Source organism: Protopterus annectens, chromosome 10.part0, assembly GCF_019279795.1.
Source record: "Protopterus annectens isolate FY-2018-M chromosome 10.part0, PAN1.0, whole genome shotgun sequence".
Lineage (NCBI taxonomy): Eukaryota > Metazoa > Chordata > Ceratodontiformes > Protopteridae > Protopterus > Protopterus annectens.
The window spans coordinates 1,036,890,306-1,036,913,963 of NC_056744.1; the positions used below are offsets into that span (position 1 = coordinate 1,036,890,306).

The window sequence follows — 23,658 nt, forward strand, 5'->3', positions numbered from 1 at the left end:
TCAAGCTATTTCACATCTGTTATCCCTGTATGGTGGACATTGCGATATATACTAGGGCCACCATATAAGAAATCTGCAAAACCACTTCACATTGAGTCCAGTTGTTACACACTCACACCCACCTCCACACAGGATACGAATTACAAACACAGACACACACACACACACACACACACACACACATACACACCTGTCATGTATGGGATTAGAACTCCTACCTATTTTATCACACTACAGCACTACACAGTTATGACGTGCCTACCAGAGATCTATATCACAGCACAGCATGAAGCTGTCATAGGACACAGCACAGGGATAACTGGAGTACTCCTTCCCCAAAGATGTATTTCACAGTGAATGACATTAGCAGGATTGCCAAAGTAGGGCAATTGAATTGTAGTGAGTGTGACTAGCCTAAAATGCGTTGCTCTCTGCACAGAGACACTCACACAGACACATACACACACACACACACACACACACACACACACACACACACACACACACACACACACACTTGCCATGTCTAGGATTATAACTCCTACGTATTTTATTACACTACAGCAGTACACAGTTATTGGATGCACCACAGAGATTACTGGTGTACAGTTTTCTGAAAGGTGCATTTCACAGTGAATGACATCAGTAGCCTTGCCAAAGAAGGGCATTTGAATTGCAGTGAGTGTGACTAGCCTAAAAGGCATTGCTGTCTACACAGATATAGACACAAACACACACACACACACACACACACACACACACACACACACACACACACACACACACACACACACACACACACACACACACACAGTTTCCATGTCTGGGAGCAGAACTCCTACTTAACTAGTTTATCACACTACAGCAGTATGCAGTTATTGGATACGCCATGGAGATTACTGGGCTACAGATTTGTGACTAGCCTAAAATGCATTGCTCTCTACACAGAGATACACATACACACAGTTGTCATGTCTGGGATTAGAACTCCTACCTAACTAGTTTAGCATACTACAGCAGTACGCAGTTATAGGATGCACCATGGAGATTACTGGGTACAGATTTCCAAAGGTGTATTCCACAGTGAATGACATCAGCAGCCTTGCCAAAGTAGGGCATTTGAATTGTAGTGAGTGTGACTAGCCTATAAAGCATTGCTCTCTACACAGACAGAGACACACACACACACACACACACACACACACACACACACACACACACACACACACACACACACACACACTTGCCATGTCTAGGATTAGAACTCCTGCGTATTTTATTACACTACAGCAGTACACAGTTATTGGATGCACCACAGAGATTACTGGTGTACAGTTTTCTGAAAGGTGCATTTCACAGTGAATGACATCAGTAGCTTTGCCAAAGAAGGGCATTTGAATTGCAGTGAGTGTGACTAGCCTAAAAAGCATTGCTGTCTACACAGATATAGACACAAACACACACACACACACACACACACACACACACACACACACACACACACACACACACACACACACACACACACACACACACACACATCCACACACACACAGTTTCCATGTCTGGGAGCAGAACTCCTACTTAACTAGTTTATCACACTACAGCAGTATGCAGTTATTGGATACGCCATGGAGATTACTGGGCTACAGCTTTGTGACTAGCCTAAAATGCATTGCTCTCTACACAGAGATACACATACACACAGTTGTCATGTCTGGGATTAGAACTCCTACCTAACTAGTTTAGCATACTACAGCAGTACGCAGTTATAGGATGCACCATGGAGATTACTGGGTACAGATTTCCAAAGGTGTATTCCACAGTGAATGACATCAGCAGCCTTGCCAAAGTAGGGCATTTGAATTGTAGTGAGTGTGACTAGCCTATAAAGTATTGCTCTCTACCTCGACAGAGACATAAACACACACACACACACACACACACACACACACACACACACACACACACACACACACACACACACAGCTGCCATGTCCAGGATTAGAACTCCTACCTAACTAGTTTATCACACTACAGCAGTACACAGTTGTAGGACACGCCATGGAGATTACTAGGCTATAACTTTCCCAAAGGTGTATTTCAAAGTGGATGACCTCAGCAGGCTTGCCATAGTAGGGCTATGGGGAGGGCAGTGTGTGTGCATGGGCCATAACCCATTCATCTAGAGGTTGACACACCACAAGCGGGCACACGCAGGGTTAAATTCCACAGGTACATGTATACAGCTGCCAGATGACTACTTCCTTGTACAGTCATGTAGCACAGCTAGGACTTGCACCACATAGTCTGTAATGCTAAAAGATACTGGTGGCTAATATCTACAGTGAGTGACATCTGAACCTCATGTGGCTGTAGCCATTCGGCTGTGTGCTGGGTGGGACAGGCCTCATAATGGATGGCCCCTTGTCACAGTCACTCTCGTCCACACATCTATGTACATCTACTTCTGGCTTATTATAGTGTGTTGTCCTTGGATATATGCCTGTATTCCTATATAGTGAGTGTGCAAAGCATGACTGGTGCATACTGAGAAGTGTCTGCGCTAACATCTGCAACTGCCAGATATGTCTGGTCCACTGTTGTTTGCAGACATGGGTTTCATTTGTTTGTGTGTGAGCATGCCCAGTATGACCTTTCAGTATGTTGTTATCTGACATTGCCTTCATTTCTCTAAGTGTGTGAGCATGCCCAGTATGGCCTTCTGTGTTGAATGTGTGGATTGATTCCAGGTAGTTTGCATTCCAGTGCAGACCTTTGTGTTCTACACCTACAGGTAGTAAACTGTTTCTGCAGGATATCTGTAGATCAGTTGGCAATATGGGGTCAAACTGTGCAAGTATAGTGTGTACTGTAGGTGATTGTGTCTGTGCTGCTTCTGCTTCATGGTACTGGTGTTAGCAGAGATATTCTGACATGTGTACTGTTATACACTGTGATGTTTTATGTCCTCAAGTACTGTCAGGTGGACATTTTTGCTCACAGTGATGTCCTGGAGAACACAGGGTGAATGCAGCTGTGTCCAGTATTGTGGTCAAATGCCTACACATTCATGGAAAGTTATGCCATTCTGGAGGGGGAGCTGCAGACATTTACTGCTGGGTCTGTGTATACAGTTCAGCACCTTGGTACAGTGCTGGTAGAGGATCCCATACTTGTACATCCATCAACATGGCAGTATGGCCTTATCTTGCTGTGGCAATACCTCATAGCTGTACAGATTCACACAGGTTACCCAGAGGCAGGGATCATAAGTCAGAACATAACCCCTACTGTGGTGTATGGGCAGGTTTGTAGCCACCTATATTTGTGTTTGCAGCCAGGGATAGTATATGCACACGGCTGTGTGTCGGACCTTGCACATTCCATGCTGCCCATGCTCCCGCCCCCCCGTATTATTCTATCCTCTTTCATACATTATGCATACATTCTCTGATACTTTCCCTATAGTTATCACCTCATCACAGCTGTGCTTTGGTGTTGGTCCACAGTTCATGCAGTGGGACATGGTGAACATGTTACTGTGGTTTGTGCACATGGCCTTGCATATGGCCTAGTTTACCTTTTTTTTTCTTTAAAACCTGTTGCTCACCCACTTAGATAATGTAATGAGTGCTAGGCAGCCTCAGACACACCCCCTTGCCTAGCTGTGCTAAGCTAAGAGCAAACCTGAGCCACAGGGCTCCAATCCGCTTACAGTATGCCTGACACACCCGCCTATGATGTCAGCTAACTCCTAGGCTTGCACCAAGCAGTACTTATTAATATGTCTGTTGCATCACATACGTTGTTTTATCATAATGTACACATATCAAATACATACGGTGAGATACATCTGGGAAGGTATACACAACCGTGATGTTTACACATGACAGGAATATGGATATATGGTTCCCCTTTACAATCCCAAAATACTGAAAGCTCAAATTTCTGTATCTAGGACCATAAAGGCAAAAATGTAAAATTCGAAAATGTATAAATGTGAATTTGAATATCTCGAAGTGTAGTATAGCCACAGGACGGGAAGAGTTTGGCCGGGATGCTTTACAAAATTGAAAGTAAGTGAGTGTATGTGAGTGTTATTGTATGTTGTGCATGTGGATTGGGCAGGGAGGTGACAGTATGAGTGTGAGTGTTTGATGTGTTTGTGTGTGTGTGTGTGTGTGTGTGTGTGTGTGTGTGTGTGTGTGTGTGTGAGTGTGGAATGTCTGCATGTGAGTAATGCATTTCTTAACTGTTAGTGCGATCTCAGAGTTGGTATATATAAGTAGGGGGGGTGTGGTGGGTGCAGGTGGGCTTGCCCGGCTGCGTAGATGTAGTGTAGGATTGTGTAGTTTGTGTGTTGTGGGTTGAATGGTGTGCGTGTTGCATGGTGTATGGTTTGTGAATGTTCGGGATTTTATTTTTCGTGTTTGTGTGTTTCGTAATTCTGAGCTGTTTGACCTTATAGTTTCAAGTATCTCGAGATTATAAAGGGGAACCGGATATATACATATACATATGTTGATATATGTCAACATGTACATACACGTATATTCATACATATGTCTGTATACACATCTGTATAGTGCATCATATATATGGCCATGTGTAGATCTCTTTCTATATACATATGTATATATATATATATATATATATATATATATATATATATAGATATATATATAGCTATATATGTATGCACATCCTCTGTGTACAGATATGCCTATTTATGTAGATATATATGTAGATATTTGTAACTATATGTGCATACATATCTATTCTGATACACCGATACACCGATTACTGTCAATATATATGTAGATATCCATAAGTATATGTTCATATGCATCTTTATCTGTATATATGTAGAAGTATATTGCTGTGTATATGTAGATATTTGAGTGTTTATATGTATATGTGTATATATGTATATATATATATATATATATATATATATATATATATATATATATATATATATATATATATATATATATATATATATATATATACATATATCCATCTATGTATGTCGATATGTATATGTGTATTTATCTATATAGATATATGGATAATTATATATACATATATTTTCACCATATTTCCAGAACATGGAGTGAAGTCCTACCTCAGCCCCAATAGTCCCAACCTCTTAGTGCAAGGGGATGTCAGGTATGTATTGCATGTATGTATGTAGACTGTTAATACTGTAATAGGGGTTGTCTTAACAGACATGTTGTGTGAGGGAGGTCACATCTGCTTTTAACATGTGCGCCATTAGCTACCGACAGACATCCTAAGGACATCATAGTACAGTAAGACTGCTAGCACAGAAATTATCCTGCGGACTACAGCAGAGATATGGCCAATTAATGTGGACACTCTGACACACTCTGATCAGTCCAGCGGTATACACAGAACCCCTTAGTGCAAGACATGTGGACTAAGCCTGACAATGTGGATGTTAACAGCCATGTAGATGAGTATATCACGTAAATACTGGAATACATATGCCCACATAGGTTATGCATTCACACACTCATGACACATAATAACCACTGGTGCAAAGATCACATGGCCACTTACTACCCACTAGTTAGTGGTATACATCTGTACAGCATCCCACTGTTTTGTCAGAAATACATGACAGTTATGGGGGCCCAGCAGCAGTACATCTGGCAAATATCTGGACATAACATCACACTGGGTAAGTACACTAAGTTGCTAGGCATGTAACAAAGCACTGTGCAAACTACAGGCAGACTGCCACAACACTGGCCTACATTTCTTATGGGGGAATACACATGTACCTGTAAATATAGTAGGAGCTACAGGCATATCACAGCACAAAGTAACAGACACCTGTGTGAAAGGGCATACCCACAACCAATGTGAACGCAGCCACATATGGTCAGCTAGCTTAATATTACAGTATATGGACTGTCTGATCAACACCATCCTCATATGTGAACTCAGACACTAACCCTACACATACTGGGCCACTACACAGTGTGGTCAGATACCTGTCTGTGGTATGGGACATGTGTGTGTTTGGTCCTACAAACATGTAAGCTGATGGGGTACCATACACTGGAGTAGCATGTAACATCAGATAGAACAGGACCAAAAACAATGACATCTACAACAGTCTGTACACAGGCCAAGTACATATTCGCAATACACACACCGTCGACAATCACCATAAGTACAAAGACCTCAGTACTGTACAAACAACTACAGAATGCCCAGGTCATGTCCTCAAATATAACCCCTACTATACATAACATGTGTAGCAGTCTGATATCTCACTGGCTTGTTATCAGATATGATGTCAATAAATAATGGTGTACGGAACATATGCACCTCTTACTGCATGACATATGTACAAGAGTTGTGGCTGGAGGCACAAACACAGGGCCAATATTGACATGTTGCTGTGATAACCTTATACATTTACTGTTGTAACAGGGTTTGTTGTGACATATGTCCTATGAGAGATATATAGTTAGTAACTCTCATGGCTATCACCATGTACTGACTGCAGTCCTCACAATATGCTTCTGCAGTTCTAAGATAGGTGTTCTGTGAGTAACACAAGAAACAAAAAGCACCACACACTGCCCAGTCTGCAGATGACCCTACAGATGGGGGTTTCCTCAAAAACATAGCACTGTCATGACAGGTATTAAAACATGTAGACCAGCCATATCCATACACACTCTGTTAAACCGACAATACTCTAAATGCAGAATAGCAACTCTTACATTCTGTAGTCATGTCAGGCACATCCACACCTGTGTGTTGGCCTGTTTCCACAGTGTATGTTGTTAGAGGTAAATCCCAAATCCATCTGTGATGCTGTTTGCCAAACACCAGATCTAAGTCCTGCTCACAGTGAATGAAAAGGCCCAACACCAACATGATGTTCCTAGATATTGGAGTGTGTTTCCATACAACTGGCTATGGGAATGTTACCACAGCTGTTCCACATGCAATCAGCTAGAGGAGGGCTGCAGTTCGTGCAGAGGCCATCAGCTGTTCATGAGCATCACTTACAAAACACAAGGTGCTGCCTAAACAAAGTAGGTGTAGTTCTCCACATTCACCAGTGAGGGAATGAGAGAGAAAGACAGAGACAATGTAAGTCGGGGAGGGAGTGGGAGAGTAAAACCTAAGCATGTTTCTGTCACACACCTACCAGTACCGGGTTTCTAACCCCTGACTGACTATGTATTGCTATCACATGTCTATGCAGTTATTGCATGCACCACATAGCCTACATGTTGAGGAGCTGTCCAAACGTATATGTGATAGTGAGTGACATCTGCAACACTGATATGGTAGCAATACGGTAGGTGTAGTACACGTGCCTGTCCACATGAACAGATGTCAGTGTCAACACAGCCACACCCTCTCAGGGACTCACACACACATTAACCATGTGGCAGGGTCAGGAATACATTTCCTAACTAGTTAGTTTGATAAAATACAGTAATGTGCAGGTATCACATGCACCACAGGGGTTATCCAGAGGTTATATGGGCAAAGGGTATGTGAAGGTGTCTGACATCAAACAGCATGCTTCAGTATGCCAATGGGAGTTGCAGTGAGTGTGAATGTGGTCTAAAGCATAATACACCACACATACAGACACAGAGTGCCAGTACTAACATGCATGCATGCATTGCTTCACGGGTGTGTAGTGTTTGTGCCAGAAGGCTATACAAGTCTAGGTGAAGGGTATACCTTGGCATCAGGCCACATGACAATGGTCTGCAGTGTGGCTCAGGGGTGTAGTATCTGGATTGACCCACATAGGTGGGTATTGTATTCACCATCCAGTCACCTGGGTAACTACTGTGTGTGACCATTGCTGTGCAATGCTTGCCATGTATGCATTCTTTAGTCCATGACATGGATGCTGGCTGGGATGTGCACACATCCCACATGCATGTACAGTGACATGTGGAACTGTACCTGGGGTGTCTGGCCCATGTTGTGTACACAGATTGTTATCATCAAATGTCCCAGTCCTGGCTTCATGTGGTGGAAACTGGTAATGGACAGCAGGTTGACCCTGCACCTACATTGATAGCATGATACAGGTATTCCCTGGTGTCAGTGGCATCTCTCCACACAGGGCATGTGTTTAAGGCATGGTATGTCATTTGTGGGTCACATTTGATGGCAACACAGGTGTTGCAGGCATCCAGTGGGGAACATAGTGAAGGCACACTGTGTGCATGTATGTGCCTATTGTACTGAAGGACAGGGTGCCATGCCCTCTGTAGTCCACTGCAATCAAACCATGGTTACTATCTGTGGGCAATATGCAGGGTACTACCAACATAGTGGTTGTTGCCTAGGCAACTGTTTTTGTATGAGACATGGGTTGAGAGTGTTATCTCGGTAATACAATGGTTGCTAACTTTGTTCGCCAGACCTTGATGTCACATGTAGGGTTATGGATTGGCATCCCAGCCTCATGGCTATTTCACATCTGTTATCCTTGTAAGGTGGACAGTTGTGACATATAATAGGGCTGTCATATAAGAAATTTGCAAAACCCACTGCACAATGAGTCCAGTTGTTATACACTCACAGCCACCTCCACAAAGAATATGAATGACAAACACAGACACACACTCCATATCTGGGATTAGACCTCCTACCTAACTGCTTTATTACACTATAGCATTATGCAATTATAGGATGCACCACAGAGATTACTGGGCTACTCCTTTCCCAAAGGTGTATTTCACAGTAAATGACATCATCAGGCTTGCCAAAGTAAGGCAATTGAATTATCGTGAGTGTGAGTAGCCTAGAAAGCATTGCTCCCTACACAGACAGACACAATCACAAACACACACACTTGCCATGTCTGGGATTAGAACTCCTACCTAACTAGTTCATCACACTACAGCATTACACAGTTATAGGATACACCACAGAGATTACCGGGCTACTCCTTTCCCAAATGTGTATTCCAAAGTGAATGACATCAGCAGCTTTGCCAAAGTAGGGCATTTGAATTGTAGTGAGTGTGACTAGCCTAAAAAGCATTGCTCTATACACCGACACACACACACACACACACACACACACACACACACACACACACACACACACACACACACACAGTTGTCATGTCTGGGATTAGAACTCCTACCTAATAAGTTTATTAAATTACAGCATTATGCAGTTATAGGACACACCATGGATATTAATGGGCTACTCTGTTCCCAAAGGTGTATTTCAAAGTGAATGACATCAGCAGCCTTGCCAAAGTAGGACATTTGAGTTGCTGTGAGTGCGACTAGCCTAAAAAGCATTGCTCCCTAAACAGAGACATGCATACAATTGCCATGTCTGGGAATAGAGCCCCTATCAAACTACTTTATCACACTACAGCATTACGCTGTTATAGGATGCACCACAGAGATTATGGGTCTACTCTTTTCCCAAAGGTGTATTTCAAAGTGAATGACATCAGCAGGCTTGCTAAAGTAGGGCATTTCAATTGTAGTGAATGTGACTAGCCTAAAAAGCATTGCTCACTACACAGACAGAGACACACACACAGTTGCCATGTCTGGGATTAGAACTCCTACCTAACTAGCTTATCGCACTACAGCATTACGCAGTTATAGGATGTGTCACAGAGATTACTGGGCTACTTTTTTCCCAAATGTGTATTTCAAAGTGAATGACATCAGCAGGCTTGCTAAAGTAGGGCATTTCAATTGTAGTGAATGTGACTAGCCTAAAAAGCATTGCTCACTACACAGACAGAGACACACACACACACAGTTGCCATGTCTGGGATTAGAACTCCTACCTAACTTGTTTATCACACTACAGCATTATAAAGTTATAGGACGCACCACAGAGATTACAAGGCTACCCCTTTCCCAAAGGTGTATTTCAAAATGAATCACATCAGCAGGCTTGTCATAGTAGGGCTATGGGGAGGGCAGTGTGTGTGCATGGGCCATAACCCATTCATCTAGAGGTAGACACACCACACACATGTTTATATTCTGCAAGTACCTGTATACAACTGCTAGATGACTACTGCCATGTACAGTTATGTTGCACAACTAGCTCTTGCATCACAGAGTCTGTAATGCTGAGGGATACCAGTGGGTAATTTCTACAGTGAGCGACAGTTACACATCATGTGGTTGTAGCCATTTGGCTGTGTGCTGGGAGGGACAGGCCTCATGATGAAAGGCCCTTTGCCACTGTCACTCTCTTCCACACATCTATGTATGTGTACTTTTGGCATATTATAGTGTGCTGTCCTTGGATATATATGTGTATGCCTATCCAATGTGTGTGCGAAGCATGACTGGAGCATACTGAGGAGTGTATGCACTAACATCTGCAACTGTCAGATATGTATGGTCCACTGTTATTGGCAGACATTGGCATCATTTGTTTAAGTGTGTGAGCATGCCCAGTATGCTCTTCTGTACTGAATGCGTGGATCCATTCAAGGTAGTTTGTACTCCAGTGCAGACCTTTGTGTTCTACACCTACAGGTAGCAAACTGTTTCTGCATGATATCTGTGGATCAGTTGGCAATATGGGGCCAAACTGTGCAAGTATAGTGTGTACTGTAGGTGATTGTGTCTGTGCTGCTTCAGCTACATGGTACTGCTTTTAGCAGAGATATTCAGATATGTGTACTGTTATACACTGTGATGTTTTCTGTCCTCATGTACTGTCAGGTGGACATTCCTGCTCACAGTGATGTCTTGGGGGACAGGGGTGACTGCAGCTGTGTGCAGTATTGTGGACAGATGCCTACATATTCATGGTAGGTTATGCCATCCTGGAGGGGGAGCTGCAGACACTTGCTGCTGGGTCTGTGTATCCGGTTCATCACCTTGGTACAGTGCTGGCAGAGGATCCCATACTTGTACATCCATCAACATGACAGCATGGCCTTATATTGCTATGGCAATACCTCACAGCTGTGCAGATTCACACAGGTTACCCAGAGGCAGGGGCCATGAGTCAGGGCATTGCCCCTATTGTGGTGTACAGGCAGGTATGTAGCCACCCATTTATGTGTTTACAGCCAGGGATAGTGTGTGCACAAAGCTTTGTGTCGGACCTTCCACATTCCATGCTGCCCATGCTCCTACCCCCTCCTCTGTTATTCTATCCTCTTCCTTACATTATGCATACATTCTCTGATACTTTCCCTAAGGTTATCACCCCATCACAGCTCTGTGTTGGTGTTGGTCCACAGTTCATACAGTGGGACACGGCAGACATGTTACTGTGGGTTGTCCACATGGCCTTGCATATGGCTTATGTGGAGTGTGTTGTGTTGTTATTTTGGTGTCCATGACATAACATGCATTGGCAGTACGTGTGAGACACAGGCCCTTGGCAGTGGCCTGTGGGCCATTAGGTGTTGATGCAGGCCAGATGTGGCAGGCTGTTGCATTCTGTCAGTCCAACAGTCTCAGACTGCCATACAGTATATTCTCCTGGGGTGACAGGTTAGGTGTGCTAGGTGTTCATGCCAATACCTTTTATCAGTCTTGATCAGGTGGTGTGGAGGCTGGCAGGGTGCTACCTCCAGCTAGCGACACACCTGCATGGGACAATTGACTGCATGCTGCATTCTTTCACTATTGCCATATACAGGTGGGGTCATATTGTATCCATTCCCCACAGCAGGGGTACAATCACAGAGGTACCTGTGGGTGGTATTTTGTGAGCTGGGTGCATGTGTGCTATGGACACTACTTGCATCTGACACACAGATATGTATTGGGCATTACAGTTATGCTTGCATGTGCAGGTACATCAGCTGTTTCCCAATATATCAGTCCTACCTCCTTTGTGATCTGCGAGTGTTTGGGCAGACAACACATGTATCCCCTGCTATAGAACCAGATAATGTGATGCATACCTGTGAAGATTGGGTAAAGATGGGTGAAGGCTGCCAGCCTAGCCAAATATAATTTGATACATAATTCTGGCATTTGTAAATGTAAACGTAAAATACAGGCTTGTTTCTTAAATGAAAGAAAACACTGTAAAATGTTGAACTTCAAGATTGTAGCAACATTGTCATCTGCTGTAAGGAAAACTAAGTCAAGCATTTCAAATCTTTCTTTTGAAGTTAAAATTATTTCAAATCTGTCCTTTGATCTAGATAGTGGTGCCGAAGAGGCTAGCTGAACACATTCTTTCTATTGTTTTAACTTAAGAAATAATTACTAGAATTTACATGTGGAATGTCCTTTATTGCTTTAAGTGTAAAAGAATGTAAATGCAGTTAATGTGTAGCCTGGGAACTCCAAGAAGGGTGAAAAAGATGATGTAATTTTTATCAGAACTGGAGTTTCAATTTAAACAGTGAGAACCAGAGATTATTAAGCATTTTTGTCTTGATATTCAACTTATCGGCACTCTGCCTGTTATCTTAAGTAAGTTATCTTAGAAGTGTGTTTTCTTGTAGAAATAGCTAGGACTATAAAGATTAGACTAAGTGTTTTTCTGTTATGTCAGAACTGTACTACTGAATTATTTTAAGTTTCTGTGTGATCTCTGAACTCTTGAATAGCACTGCGGTGTAGCAGTATTGTCTTGTGTTTTTACTATTCATTATTAAATATTTTTAAACCCTTTTCAACTGTGGCTGGTTTATGTCGAGCTACATCAAGGTCTAGAATATACTGCATGCTTATAAGTGCTCCTGTAATAAGCCCTTCTGATAAGCTTTGATTGCTTAAGTTACACTAATGTTTGTTTGTCTTTTTGGCTTTTCCCGGTTAGGGGTCACCACAGCGGAACTCCGGTCCGCTAATGATTTTTATGGTGCCGAGCTGCCAGCCCAACGCCCAACCTTCAGCGAAGGCACGCCCATTCACGTATGTCTTTCGGAAGCCACTCGACCACGGGGAGGACATGCAGACTCCACACAGAAGGCACTCCATCTGAGAATTGAACAGGAGGACCTCTTGCTGTGAGGCAATAACACTAGCGCTGTATCACCGAGGCTTAATTACACTAATATTGGATAATAATATTGCACAGTAATAATTGGACACCCCTTTTAAGGGCCTTTGGGTAGCTGATAATTATTAGCTGGTGGTGGCAGGAATTACTACCGTATAGTCTGGGTATAGGGGTACAGCTGGAAAATCTGTGTCAGTCTTTCCCAGGAGTGTCTGTAAAGTTGTATAAATACTTATCTAAAAGTGTGTGTGTGTGTGTGTGTGTGTGTGTGTGTGTGTGTGTGTGTGTGTGTGTGTGTGTGTGTAAGCTACTTGGGCAGGGACACGAAGCACTGGTTGGACAGAGAGGGTACTGGAGATTTTAGCTTGCCAGCTAGGCTGAGATCTGGACCCTATAGCTGTGCCAGTAGGGAGTCTTATTGGGGACATGGGAAGCAAGGGAGTGACCAGCCCCAGACTAACTGTGATATCTGTGTGCTCTTAAGAGAAATTGCACTTTACTGTGTGTACCTGTTATCCTTTCCTCTCATATGAGACACCTTCTCTGGTGTTAGTGGTGAGGACTGAGGCTCCTTGATAGCTGGACCAGGGCACGGGTGTAACAATACCTGTATGTACAGTTCCAAGGGTGTGTCCATTTCACAGTGACACAATATATACTGTATGTCTGGGGTACTTTCCCTGTATACTGCTTGTAAATGTAACCCAACAGCCATGCCATGCCTGTCTTTCAGATGGTGACACATATTACCACCATACATTTACAATGGCTTACTGCTAGCATGTGTTATACTGATGGGTATTGTCTTTGGCACTGGAGTTGTGAGGACATGTCCCTGTCATCAGCAGTAGTGGGCAATGGCCACCAGGTCTTACCTCAACATGCATACATAATGACCGCTCTCACACAATATGTAACACACCAACCTAACACACACATACCTGCATATTGTGCAGATGCTACAACCTATCCTGCTACCTTGGCCACCTCTTTGCATCTGTGCTCCCCTGGTATTATACCTGCATTTACATGTTACTACATTTCTATGTAGGGTTGTGGGGGGGGGCACACCTGACTTTTACGATGTGTATACATCAGATTGGGGGTGGCACACCAGACTATTACTACATTTCTAAATAGGTTTGTGGGGGCACACCTGACTCACACCTGACTGTTTCTACATTCCTATCCAGAATTGTGGGAGGAGGGCACACCTGACTGTTACTACATTTCTACGCTGGGTTGGGGGAAGGGGCACACCTGACTGTTCCTACATTTCAACATAGGAGTGTGGGGAGACAGACCTGACTGTTTCTACATTTCTACACAGGATTGGGGGAGCACAACTGGCTATTTCTACATTTCTTCACAGGATTGGGGGGCACACCTGACTGTTTCTACATTTCTACACAGGACTGGGGTACACCTGACTGTTACTACATTTCTACACAGGATTGTAGGGGGGGCACACTTGACTGTTACTACATTTCTACACAGGACTGGGGGCACATTTGACTGTTTTTACATTTCTACGTAGGATGGGAGGCACACCTGACACTTGTATACATTTGCTATGACTGTACTGGTATGTCAGGTACTCCATTTCATTCTGTATTCTAACCTATCATGCTGACTAGATGCATATCAGTGTACTACAGGTCTTAGCTTTTGATTGACCTACATATTAGTTTCTGACTTCCTACCCTTCAGCACTAATGTCCCACTGCCTGACCTGCTGTAGTCTGTCTGTGTAGGCCTGGGGGGAGGTTACCCATAGGCATCATTCAGAGGCCATAGCACAGCCTTTGCTTGTGTTTGTCTAAACCTGTCCTACTGGCTGAGACTGTTGTTGGGTATGTGAACTTCCCTGACTGGCATGTGTGAGTTATATGGACACAAATGTGGCCCATCACATTTCATGCCATGGGTTTTGTCACCATGTGTAGTACTGGCTACTATGGTGATACCAGTATTTGTTACAGCTCTCATGGTGTCACTATAGGTGTCTACTATCTGCTGGCATACCATTCAGCCACCTGATTCACTTGCATGCTCACATCCATACCACAGATACAGATAACACATTCTACTCCATTCGGCAATTGGTAGGTTGAGTGACTTACCTTGTGGGTGTCCCAGTATTGAGGGTGGTGCTGCAGGGCTGCCTATGTCGGATGCACATAATACACTCCCTACACATGGTTGAGCACAGGTACCATCATGTTTAGCATCCCTTTTACTGTATGTGAGAGTCAGAGAGAGGTGTTATTCCCTGCATCCCTGTCAGTGCATGTGCTATGCATTACCTCTTTGCCAAGGCCAGGGCATACTGGGCAAGTCTCCTTCTGCCTACTGGGACAGGCTCAGGTTGTTTCTCCTCTGAGTCACTCTGTGTCTGTGCAGGCCTTGGCAATGGTGGGGGGCTGTGTGGGCCTGCCCCATTCTGTTCCTGCTGCAGCTGTTTCTACAGGATCATATTGTGTAGCATGGCACATACAATGACAATTTGGATACATGTAGCTGGTAAGTATTGCAAGGCTCCACCAAATGTGTCCAGGCACTGGAACCATGACTTGAGCATCCCAAACACACACTCTATTATAATTCTGTCTGTCCATGTGCCTCTTTATGGAGTTCTTGTTCGGGTGTGTGTGTGAATTTCTTATGGGTGTCATCAGCCACGGCTCCAGTGCGTAACCAGTATCCCCCACTAGGTGACCATAAGGGATGTTCCCATTGGCAAACCTCTTGTAGTGTTTGCCATTGAAAGTAAAGAAATTGAAGTCCAGTACAAGATTAATGAGCTTGTTTAACTTTTGCAGTTGTGCCTGTGTACTGTACCCTGATTATGTTTCTTAAAAGACTCCATAGCCGCTGTTATACAGTAATTGTGAGAGAGCACTGTGTACAAGGATTCCACATCAATAGTTACTAAAATACTGTCAGCTTCCACTGTAATGTTTTTTTTTGTTATTTATTTATTTATTTTTTTTTACATAGCCCTGGGCAAATGGGAGGAGGACTTTGTGTTAAACAACACAGACTACATGCAGCATATCACATGCTGTTTACGTTTTATTGACGATGTCTTTATTGTGTGGGAAGGTGACACCTTGCAGCTTGGAGATTTTATCACTTACCTCAATCAAAAACCCCCTTCCTGAAGTTTACCTCTTCCCATAGCTGTACTTCAACCACTTTCTTAGATATGCAGATTTCCAAGGACATCAACAATAACAGAATCACCACTGATCTATTCAGAAAACCAACAAGGGTTAACTTATTACTCCACAGTAAAAGTCTACATCCTACAAAAACCAAGTATAATGTAGTGAAATCCCAAGGCTATAGATTAGCTCGAATCACCACAGAGATGGAACCATTTTTGAGAAACCTGAACAACTTAGAGAATGATTTTCTAGTGAGAGGCTATGAAAGTCAGATGTTAAAAAACATCCTGGAACCCATTATAGAACTGAAAAGGACTGAAGCACCTTTACTCAACCTCCCCAGTAGAAAAATGTTAAGTAATCCCACAGAGAATAACATATGCAAAAATAGCTGCATCCTGACATTCACTTTGGATTATCACTGTATCAAAAATATTATTGAAGAAAACTGGGATATTGTCACAGGAAACCATTTTCTGATTAATATCTTAGATGAAGCCCCATCATTTGTTTATAGAAAGGCCAGGAATATTAGAAGTTTTGTTGAATTTAAACCTAGACCATGTGAGAAAAGCACTAAAAGATGTGAAACTAATTGTACATTTTGTATATTTATACAGCAAGGTGATAGTTGTTATTGCCCTTATTTAAAGAAGATCATTAAAACCAGTGCAGGGGGTGACTGAAACACTAAAAAAGTAATTTACAGGGCACAGTGCAATGAATGTGATGCATTCTATGTGGGCAAGACTGTAAATAAACTCAAGCGAAGGATTTCATGTCATCTGTCAGAAATCCGCTTTGGATGTAAAAATAATGCACTAGCCAAACACCTTTCTCTTCATAAAAGACACACAAGTTTTAAGTTCCAGATCCTGGATCGCATAGACATGGGTGATCTTGAAGGAGACACCCCGAATATTCTGGAGAAACAGGAACTCATGTGGCAATTAAAGCTGAACTCTTTTAGAAAGCCTAGAATAAACTACTACTGTTCAATTAAAAGTGCACTGGAACTTAGAAAACTGCCACATTGTTTACATGACTAAGTGTATTTTATTTTATTTTTTCTACAAATTGGTTTTAAATACCATTTTAAATCATTTGACATTTAAGTGTATATTTTGTTTCCATCATCATACATATATTTTTCTACTTTTTTCTGGTTCTCTTTTTTCCACTTTATTCAAAATGATGGTAATAACAATACTAACTAATTATACAATTATATAGGTTTTTAGGGTTCTTGTACACAGACCTGAAGAAGTCTAGAAGGATGAAAGCAATCTTTGTTAACAATAGGTTATGAAAATAGAAACTGATTTTTACATGCAAAATGTATATGTATATATTTATATATAATTTTTGATCACAAAATGAACTAAAGTTGATATATTTCCAGCCATGTAGTATATTGCCTTGTATAAAATCACAGACTTAATAATTTGGTTAAATAAGATGTACCATTAAAGTACATTAGGGCTATATATTATTATGACAGCTACTAGGTAGGGCAGGACCAGCTCGAATGTCACACTGATGGGGGAAGGGATGTGAATTTAACATGTGTACCAATAACACTTTGTTTTACAGCACAGTAAACCACTCCCTTGCCTGATAAAAAGTATATATATATTTAGAAAGCTTGTGAGGAAATTATTTCTCTATTTTTGTTTTACTTGGATCGCTTGTCTGTGTACTCAATAAAGGATTTTCGACTGGAAACAGACTGCTTGTATTACTTTCGAATACTTAGTAATACTGTAGAATTATATATTTTCTATTATTACTTTTTGACTTGACGAGTTTACGTTCGCTACTTCTACTACTATTGTCTGATCTGATTAATATACAGTGATTAACTAGAAATATATGGACTGAAAATCTTCCACACAGAGCAGTTTCTTACACTGTTTTGTTTGTTAAAACTTCCTCGCTTATATACATCGGTGGTGTAGAGTATGGGGAAAACCACATGGGGAGGTGTTTGCATAGTTTATAGTAGTGTTGTGGGCTGGGCTGGTCTGCTGCCTGTGTAATTGGCTGATTCTGATACATATGACCAGCTAGCTATGCTAGTTCTACTATATTACCTTCCTACTGCTGTTTTCCCTTCCCATTGCCTTCCTGTTTAAGCCCAGAAGCACGCTGCACAAACACAGTGCTCACATGTGCACAGAGCTGCTATTTCCTGGCTTACTTTTTTTTTCCCCTTTAAAACCCGGTGGGTGGCTCGCACACCCGCTTAGGCAATGTAAAGTGTGCTAGATAGCCTTGGACACACCCCCTTGCTTAGCTCTGCTAAGCTACGGGCAAACCCGAGCCACAGGGCTCCAATCCACTTACAGTATGCCTGACACACACCCCTATGAAGTCAGCTAACTACTAGTGTTGCACCAAGCTATTCCTGCTCTTACACTGTTGGGTACTGACTAGCATGCAGGGGAAATCTGGGATTCAGTATCATTCCCCTCATTTGCATAGGATTGCCTGCTGATGCATAGTTACAGGTCCCACACTGAGCCTCCCCCCTTAGCAACCACTATTCATTGGCCATGTTTGTCTTCTGCCTGCCATTGAGTATAATGGCAAAATAGTGATTTTGGTTAGAATGCTTATTTTAGGGGATTTATTTTATTTTTCGCCTGATTCCGTTTGTGCACCACTGCCCTACACTTAAACAGCCGAGATCGGCTAAAAAAAAAATAAAAGTTGATTTTATTTTTGCAACTGTTTTCCATGCCAGTGTTCATATATTTGGCCATTGGCATGCTTTCTACATAATATCCACCCTTTATTTGGAGCTGTCATGGCTCTGTTTTGCAGTTTGCAAAAATGTACTCGGTTACTGACTGAGCTTATTTATGCAGATTACACTAGTCCTGCACAGCTGGCTTCCAGCTTCCTGGATCGCAAATTCACTTCATTTGCATGGATTTCACCTGCAAATGGGGTAATTTGCATACAGCGGCTAAGTCCGTGCAGGACTAGTGCAGATGCGCTCATGCATGTCCCTACGGCTTATTCCTGGATCGCACGGCAGACATATTGCCTGCTGGAGCTCCTGCACTAGTTCTACACACCATGCAGGGCTTGCTGAATCTGGGGGATAGTCTATATATACAGCACAAATCCACCAAAAGACTTGAGAATATGATTCAACAAGCATTCCAGGCAGACATTTGAACTCCAGTGAAGCTCAAATGATTTTTATTTCTTATAGATAATTAGCACCTCAGCCCTTTGTCTTCAGGGTTAATGTTTAGAGCAGTGCAAATGTCTATATAAATGTCTTGCTTCATTAAATTTAGAGCATACGAGACTACCTATAGGTAGTTTTTTTTATCCAAACTTATTTTGCCTTAAAATAATTTTGTCATTTTGGGGAGTGAGATTCTTTGGGGCAATGAATTCTGAGAAACTAGATGCACCAGAATAAAATATATAAAATAATATAATATAATAATATACATAAAATATTTTCTAAAAGGCTTACCAGATCCTTCAAGGTTGAAAGAGAACACTGTCTCACCCATTTCCAGACTGCATTGGGTAATTATTGTACAAAGATTTCCATTACTACCAACATCATACTTAACCAGCTGAGTGAGTGGCTTATTGAATTCAGTTCTTGACCAGATACAGCATGTTGTACTGTTAGTATTGGCTCAAATTCAGGAAATGTACAGGCAAACAAACTTTCATACTTCATTGTGGTTTATATCCCAACATGTCATAGAACTGAGATAGGATTTTGGCCTTCAGGTTAGGCAATCACTGGATGGGAGTAGACTGGTCAGCTTAGCTGTTGGGTACTTCTTCCATTTGATTACCAACTCAAAGTTTAATAGAAATGCTTATACATTGTCATTTGGCACCATTTTCTGTAGCAGATGGCTGGCATATCATCCTCTGGTCCCAAAGAGCTGAATGGGAAATATTAGTTTTAAACAGAGTCATCAGAGGGACCCCTTGTGGTACATAGGTTCATAGGTTGGTACTAAGCTATTGGCCCTAGGGCCTATACAAGCCTAGCCATAACAATTCCCTGGCTATTTCTTCCCACACTATTTACTTCCCTGAACCCCTGTCTAGCAGGGCGACTGACATGATCCCCAGGGTGAATTTCCTTTCTCCCATCCAACCATCAAGGTTCCTTTTGAAGAGGGTTAAAGAGGCGCTCTGCTTGACATGTATGGGCAGCCTATTCCAGAATCTGGGGAGTCTCTTGGTCAGGAACCTATCCCACCAGCATGTTTTGTTTATTGTGATGACAAGGTTTAGATCCCTGGAGCATGTGGCTCTGAGGGATTGGGATTTTTTTAAGTGTAGCATGTCCAACAGCTCTGGGTTTGACATGGCCTTGTATGTTAAGCAGAGATCTCCTCAGAGTAGATGATATGTGACAGAGTATAGCTGGAGTTTTTTAAGGCAGTCAGCATAGGGCATCTGCTTTAGGCCTGTGATTCTTTTCATGAGGTAGTTCTGTGGCCTTTCCAGTTGTTACAGATGTCTTGAGAGGTACATACCAAATGGGGCATTGTATTCTATAATGGGTCTAATGAGGGATGAGTACAGTGGGACAATGACCTCCTTTTTTCTGGATAAAAAGCCCTTAGTGATGAGGTGTGCCACATAGGAAGATTTCCTGATTGTTGTGGTGATGTGATTATTGAAGGTGAGACCACTGTCCCCCTGTGTGCCTAAGTCTCTTATCACACTTTTGGTGTTTAGTGTACTGCCACCTATGTGGTAATTCATGGGTATATATTTTTTCCCAAAGGGGATAACTATACATTTCTTGGCATTGAGCTTGAGCCCATGGCTCTGGCACCAAGCATATGTTTCTGTAAGGCCCTTTTGTAGAGTATTGACATAATTTGGGGATTCAATAATGGCTCCCAGTTTGCAGTCATCTGCGAATTTTGTTAGCCAGAGTCCCTTAGTGTTGGCCTGTACTTCAGAGAAGTAGATGCTAAACAAGAGAGGTCCCAGGACTGAACCCTGAGGTACTTGTCACTTGTCTGGAGCTGGATTTGGAGTCAGCTGTCCCAAAATACCGAAGACATGCTTTGTCTTAGGCCTTTGGGATCTACTTCACTTACCCAAACAGCCACATCACCGACTTTCACTTTGCCAAGAGGAAAGGACCAACAAACCAGAAGACTGACATCTGGAACACCGACTTTCGACTTGAGGTAAGTAACCACTTGGCCAGTCTGAAAAAAAAAAAAATGAACAAAGTAAACCCACCTATGTGGGGGACCTCACCCCCCCCCATGGGAGGCTTTGCCCCTTACACCCCCTAACTAAATATACCAATGCTAAGATCACACTGCTGCGGGGGTAAGGGATAAAGTTCAACAGGATGGCCAAGTGGTTATTTACCTTGAGTGGATTGCTGGTGCTCCAGATGTCGGTCTTCTGGTTTGTCAGTCCTTTCGTCTCGGCGAAGTGAAACTTCAGCTAAGTGAAGTAGACCCAGTCTTTGCCATCTATAGCACATTAGCATGTTTCTCTTGCAAGTTAAGCATCAGCATTTAAATACTTCTATCTTCAAATGGTTATTGTAGTGGTTTGCATTGGTCTCCTGTTGTGTGCAAAAATGCTTTGCTTTTCCATTGTTAAAAAGGGTTGGCACTTTGCCTCAGGATATTATTTCTTATGCATCCTTAAATTTCTAAGGAACAACACACACAACTTATGTGACAAGTCATTTGGAGGATATACACATAATTAGTGTACAGGCCTTCTCATCCCCAACTTTAATGTCTTACTCAGTATATTTCCCCTATCCAAGAAGCAACAGCTTCTCTCACCCATGTAAGTTTTACTCTGGCAGTTTGCAGTTTCTTCAAGCAGAAAAGGAACTGCATGTAGTACTGAAGAGTTCCAATATTCTCAGTTCTTCAGTTCTCTTGTTGAGATCCTCTGGTAAACCACCTGATTGGTAGAAAATGTATTTTTTCAGCCTTGTTAACCTCACATGATCAGGAGTTCTGCATTTCCTTCAGACAGTCTAATTCTGCCGGCCTTGTAATTTTACACCCCACACCAAGATTTCTCAGCTCTCCTCCACACAGCACACAACAAATACTTTTTTCTTTTTTTCTTTTTTTTTACTTTGCTTGTGTTTGTTGTTTGATTGATTTTGATTGATTATTGTTATTTTTTTTTTTTTATTTTTTTAATCTTATAAAAAGTAAAGTATAGTAGTATAGAGCTTTTCTCTCCTAACTGGCCTGAAAAAATGACATGTGTCCAGCCAGACCAAACTGTAACAAAAAAAAAAAAAAAAAAAATAATAAAAAAATAAAAAAATTAAACCAATTCCTTTGTGAAATGACCCATGGTATATTTTTTCACTAAGTACATCTGATTATAAATGAAATAGCCATTCTTTTACTCATCTTGTGGAATTTTGTCCCTTTTCTCCACTAAGGATCTGCTAGCCCACAATGGCTATGCTAATTGGTATCAAAGGAGTGTTAGACTGAAGCATAGTGAAGAAATACCATTGTATCTTCTAACATTTACAATCGACAAAAGAGAAGTTAGATGAGTAAATCCTGGTGCAATAACATAACATGGAATATGAAAACTTTATTAATACGTCTCAGAACTCACAAGTGCTTTCACATTCAAAAAATTGCTTTTTAAGTTTCCTTGAAATTTGCTGCAATCGTATTGCAGTTTGATTTATCTTGTAAAACTTCCTGTTTTGGCAGTTTATTTAAGTGCTACAAAAGTGCCCATTGGCTTCTGCCATTTGTACTTTCATCTGGAAAGGTACATTTTCCAGCCTTTGTGTAGTCATTCTCCATTTAGTTTCCTTTAGACTACATGCAGAAAGCAGCATCAAAGCTGTGGCTTTCTGATATGAGAGATAGGAGACAAAACTTTACAGTAACTATTTTTGTACTGCTTATCATTTTGTACTATAATTATAACCCCCATTTAGCATCTAGTACAGGAATGACAATCTGTGAACATTTCCTTTGTTACCATTACATTTGAAAACTACTTCGTAGAATTATGCATCTTTTTTTACGACATCAGCTTAGCTACATCGTTACAGATACATTGAGTTTTAGAGTTACATCTTAGGCATTTAATAGTATGAAATGCAAAAAGGGTTTCAAAGAGTGGTGCAATAGAAACCAGAAGGCTATACAAGAAGCATGCTGTTATTTATGTAAATGACATTAAGAATTTAATTGATTTGGCAAATGGTAGAACATTTAAATGGTGATTCACTTGATGCACCAATTTTTACTTCCCATAAAAGCATCATTCTGAAGCACAAGGGAGAATTTCCTTTTAGTTCTGGCTAGCTTTGCTAAGTAGCAAATATATCATAGTTTGTTTGTATAGTACAGATTGGAAGAGAGCAGTCATCGCTGCTACAACAAAATGCTCCCCTGGATTCACTAGCCTTCCATGCAGGACTAGCTTAGTCTTGCATGGAAGTGGCCATTTAGGAGCAAAACGGCAGCAC

The 23,658-nt window shown here is 41.8% G+C and overlaps 1 protein-coding gene across 2 annotated transcripts in view; it reads right to left on the reverse strand.

Moving 5' to 3' along the window:
- The window catches only part of LOC122813471 (serine/threonine-protein kinase TNNI3K), a 2,121,983-nt gene that overhangs the window by 754,357 nt on the left and 1,343,968 nt on the right, over positions 1-23,658 (reverse strand). The gene's annotated exons all lie outside the window — the stretch shown is intronic.